This window comes from Ursus maritimus, unplaced genomic scaffold, assembly GCF_017311325.1.
Source record: "Ursus maritimus isolate PB19 unplaced genomic scaffold, ASM1731132v1 scaffold_82, whole genome shotgun sequence".
In the NCBI taxonomy this organism is placed as follows: Eukaryota; Metazoa; Chordata; class Mammalia; order Carnivora; family Ursidae; genus Ursus; species Ursus maritimus.
In genome coordinates this window covers 68,771-74,492 of record NW_024427019.1, presented here as the reverse complement: position 1 = coordinate 74,492, position 5,722 = coordinate 68,771, and positions in this window count along the sequence as shown.

The following is a 5,722-nucleotide window of genomic DNA, read 5'->3' as shown; positions in this document are numbered from 1 at the left end:
CTATTTCAAAAAATAGAAACATAAGGAAAGCTACCAAACTCATTCTATGAGGCCAATATTACCTTGATCCCCAAACCAGGCAAAGACCCCAAAAAAGGAGAATTATAGACCGATTTCCCTAGTGAATATGGATACCAAAATCCTCAACAAGATGCTAGCTATGAGAATCCAACTGTACATTAAAAAGATTATCTATCATGACCAAGTGGGATTCATCCCTGGGATGCAAGGGTGGTACAACATTCGCAAATCTATCAGTGTCTTAGATTTTATCCAGAAACAAAAATTCAGAAATCATATGATTCTCTCAATAGATGCCGAAAAAAAGCATTTGACAAAATACAGCATCCTTTCCTGATTAAAACCCTTCAGAGTGTAGGAATAGAGGGTACCTTTCTCAAGCTCATAAAAGCCATCTATGAAAAGCTTACAGCAAATATTATTCTCAATGGGGAATAGCTGTAAGCCTTTCCCTTAAGATCAGGAACACGACAACGATGCCCACTCTCGCCACTATTATTCAACATAGTACTAGAAGTCTTTGCAACAGCAATCAGACAACAAAAAGGGATAAAATGTATCCAAATCAGCAAAGAAGAAGTCAAACTGTCTCTCTTCACAGATGACATGATACTCTATATGGAAAACCCAAAAGAATACACTCCTAAACTATTAGAAGTTATAGAGCAATTCAGGAATGTGGCAGGATACAAAATCAATGCTCAGAAACCAGTTGCATTTCTATACACGAATAATGAGAGATATTATTTTAATGATGACATGTTCCCTGTGAAATCTTTGTTTCTATAGATTGTAAATTTCTGTCATGTATCACTCTTGGGAACTTTTTACTTTTATAGAACCCCCCTTAATATCGCCTGTAAGGCTGGTTTGGTCGTTATGAATTCCTTCAGTTTCTGCCCATCCTGGAAGGTCCTTATCTCTCCATCAATTCTGAAGACAGTCTTGCTGAAAATACCCTGCCAATCCTTCCTAGCCTGCCAGGTCTCTGTAGACAGGTCTGACGTTATTCTGATATTTTCTCTCTGTACGTAAGGATTTTCTTTCCCCTGGCCGCTTTAAATACTGTATCCTTGGATCTAATGTTTGTGAATTGCACTATGACGTGACGTGGTGTAGATCTATTCTCATTGACCTTGGGAGGGGTTCTCTCTTCTTCTTGGACACGAATGCTTGTTTCCTTTGCCAGATTAGGGAAGTTCTCAGCTTCAGTTTGTTCAAATATCTCTTCTAGACCTCTCTCTTTCTCCACCCCCTCGGGGATGTCAATGATTCTGACATTTTAACATTTCACTGAGTCAGTAATCTCCTGTAATCTACATTCTCGAGATTGGATTTTTTTGAGCCAATTTTCTGTTTTAACTTTCTCTTCCAGCATCCCATCCTCCAATTCACTAATTTGTTCTTCTGCCTCATTTACCCTGGCTGTCAGAGTGTCTAGTTTAGACTGCATTTGATTCATAGCATTTTTAATTTCTGCCAGATTTGCTCTCATTTCCACCCTTAGAGATTCTATATCTCATTAATATTTTCTTTAATATTTTTTTCAAGCCTGCACATCATCTTGACCATTGTTACTCTGAACTCCATTTCTGACAATTTGTTTATGTTCATACCCATCATTTCTACAGCAGAGGGCACAGACTTTGTATGTTTTCTTTGTTGGGAGGGATTTCTGCTCCTTGTCATTCTGATGAGGAGAGGTTGCAGGGATGCCAAGGGACCAAATTATTGACCAGGAGACAGGCAGTGTGCACTTGTTTTATAGGGACCTTACGGATGTGGGCTTCTTGATTTTTCAGCCTGCCTTCTGGGGGAGGGGCCTGCCACACTGATACTCAGGCAACCCTGTTTGGTAGAGACTCCCCATCCCCTGTGAGGAGGGATGGGGATGGGTACAATGTGAACCGGTATTTCTGAGCTTTTGTTCTCTGGCTGCTTTCCCTGGCAGTTTTCTGTGGCTCTTCTGTGAGTCAGAGCAGCAGTGGCTGTATCCTAGCGTCTGTCTCAGAACAGAGAGATTGCAGTCCACTCTCCACTGAGCTCTCCTGGCCACTTTAATTCTGTTTCTGTCAATGCTCCTAAACCCTGCAGTGTCCTGGGTTATGCGCCCCACAGCCGCTCTCCCAGTCCTCACTTCCAGGGCCAGCAGGTCTCTGTACTTTGTGCTTCTAACACCGCCTGCCACCCCTGGTTCCTGTGTTCACCCCCGTGCTCCCTTTTTCAGTGTGGTTCTCATGCACTCTGGAGCAACGGTTTTCTGTCTGGTCTTGCGCACGCTCTAGAGCTCCCACTATCAGTCCGGTTCCAGTGAGTGTTCCAGAGCTCCTGGTTTCAGTTTGATTCCAGTGAGTGCTCCAGAGCTCCGGTTTTCAGTCTGGTCGCATGCGCATTCCCAGGCTCATGGTCTCAGTCTGCTTTCTCCCGGGTGCCGGTCCATAAATCCGACCCACTCCCCAGTGCAGGTGTTTACTACTTCCCAGCACCCAAGCACAGCGGCTCCCTCCCCCTTCCGCTTATCTTCTGATATCTGTGTGTGGATTCATGGCTCCCCATTTCATACCTCAATACTCAACACTGGAGATGTCCATTTGTAGAGATCCAGATGTATCTTCCTGTGTCTCAGGCTAGCGTTGTGGGTATTCAGGATGGTCTCATAGATATCCAGCTCGATTCAGGAGACCAGCTGTAAAAGGGGCCCCCTACTCCTCCACCATCTTTACCCCATTACAATTTTAGAATCAGTTTGTTGATATCTGCAAAATAGCTGGAAGGGACTTTGGGAATTTATTGAATGTATAGATTAAGTAGAAAAGAGTTCTTACCATTATTGAATCTTCCAATCCATGAATACAGTATATCTACCCATATTTAAATATTTTTATTTCCTTCATCAGTTTTTGTAGATTTCCATATATAAAACCTGTACCTATGTTGTTAGATTAATGGGTATTTTATTTTTGGGTGCTATTATAACTATTATCTTTTTAAAGATTTTTTTGAAGTGTTTTTTTTTTAGATTTTTTTAAAAGATTTTTTTAAGATTTTTTTTTTATTTGAAAGAGAGATGGAGAGAGAGTAAGCACAAGAGGTGGGAGAGGCAGAGGGAGAAGCAGATTCCCCACTGAGCAGGAAGCCTGACATGGGGCTCCATCCCAGGATCTGGGATCATGACCTGAGCTCTCAGCAGACGCTTAATCAACTCAGCCACCCAGGTGCCCCATAACTGTTATTGTTTAAATTCATATTCTAATTGTTCATTGCTGGTATACAGGTAAACAATTGACTGTTCTTTTTTATATCTTTATTGAGACATAATTTATATAACATAGAATTCACCCCTTAAAATGTGCAACTTAATGGTTTTCGTATATCTACAGAGTTTTTCAAACCTCATCACAATGTAAATTTAGAATAATTTCATCACCTCAAAAAGAAAACCCATATCTGCTAGCAGTCACTCCCCATTCTCCCAACTCACTATCAGATAGATAGATGATAGATGATTGATAGATACCAAGATAATAGATATATAGATAGATGATAGATAATATTCCAATGAGCTATAGATACATATAGATATCTAGATATCTGTATATCTTCTTTATCTATTCATCAGTTAATGGACATTTGAGCTGTTTCCATAATTTGGCTATTATAAATAATGCTGATATAAACACACATATACCCCTTTGAATTAGTACTTTTGTATTCTATGGGTAAATACCTAGTAGCGTGATTGCTGGATTGGAGGGTAGTTCTATTTTTAACTTTTTGGTGAACATCCATACTGTTTCCAGAGTGGCTGCACCAGTTTGCATTCCCACCAACAGCATAAGATGCTTTCCTTCTCTCCATGTCCTTGATAGACCTGTTGTTTCTTGTGTTGTTAATTTTAGCCATTGTGATAGGTGGGAGGTGATATTTTATTATGTTTTTTATTTGTATTTCCTTGATGATGAGTGATGTTGAGCATCTTTTCAGGTGTCTCTTGGCCATCTGTATGTATTTTTTAGAAAAATGTCTATTCATGTCTTCTACCCATTTCTTTACTGGATTATTTGTTTTTAGGGTGTTGAGGTTTGTAAGTTCTTTATATATTTTGGATACTAACCCTTTATCCGATATGTCATTTGCAAATATCTTCTCCCATTCTGTAGGTTGCCTTTTTGTTTTATTGATTGTTTCCTTTGCTGTGCAAAAGCTTTTTATTTTGATGAAGTCCCAATCATTCATTTTTGCTTTTTGTTTCCCTTGTGTCAGGAGACACTAAGAAGTTGCTACAGCTGATGTCAAAGAGGTTATTATCTATGTTCATCTCTAGGATTTTAATGGTTTTCTGCCTCACATTAAGGTCTTTCATCCATTTTGAATTTATTTTTGTGTATGCTGTAAGAAAGTGGTCCAGTTTCATCCTTTCGCATGTTGCTGTCTAGTTCTCCCAACACCATTTGTGGAAGAGACTGTCTTTTTTCCATTGGATATTCTTTGAAGATTAATTGACCTCAACATAGCAAAGGCTACATGAGAAAAACCTACACAGCTAATATCATTCTCCATGGGGAAAAGCTTAGAGCTTTTCCTCTCTAGTCAAGAACAAGATAGGAATGTCCATTCTCACCACTGTTATTCAGTGTATTACTGGAAGTCCTAACTGCAGCAATCTGACAACAACAACAAAAATAAATAAATAAAAGGCATCCAAATCAGCAAGGAAGAAGTCAAACTTTCACTATTTGCAGATGACATGATATTCTATATAGAAAACCTAAGAGACTCCACCAAAAAAAAAAAAAAGCCAGAACTAATACACAAATTCAGTGAAGTCACAGGATACAAAATCAACACACAGAAATCTAGTGTATTTTTATACACCCATAAATGAAGCAGCAGAAAAAAAAATCAAGGAATCAATCCCATTTACAATTGCACCAAAAACCATAAAATACCTAGGAATAAGCTTAATCAAAGGGGTAAAAAAGCTGTACTCTGAAAACACTGATGAAAGAAAATTGAAGATGACACAAAGAAATGGAAATACATTCCATGCTCATGGATTGGAAGAACAAATATTGTTAAAATGTCTATACTACTCAAAGCAATCTACACATTTAATGCAATCCCTATCAAAATAACAGCAGTATTTTTTGTAGAGCTAGAAAAACAATCTTAAAATTTTTATGGAAACACGAAAGACCTCAAACAGCCAAAGAAACCTTGAAAAAGCAAAGCAAAGCTGGAGGCATCACAATTCCAGACTTCAAGTTACAATAGAAAGCTGTAGTGATCAAGACAGTATGGTACTGGCACAGAAATAGGCACATACATCAATGGAACAGAATAGAAAACCCAGAAATGGACCAACAATTATATGGTCAATTAATCTTTGACAAAGCAGAAAAGAAGACAGAATGTTTCAAACACTATTAGTACCATGACAAAACCAATGGTTTCACAGAGGGGAAAACATGAATATGGTTTTTGTTTTGTTTTGGGAAAATTACAGATCACATCAGTTGTAAGACATAATAGAACCCCCCTAGTATACTTTGTCCAATTTCCTCCAATGGCAACATATTGAAAAAATATGCTATATCCAAGCTATTGATATTGATACAATCCATCAACCATACTCAGATTTACTAAGTTTTACTTGTACTCATGTGTATCTGTGTGTGTGTATTAAGTCCATACAACTTTA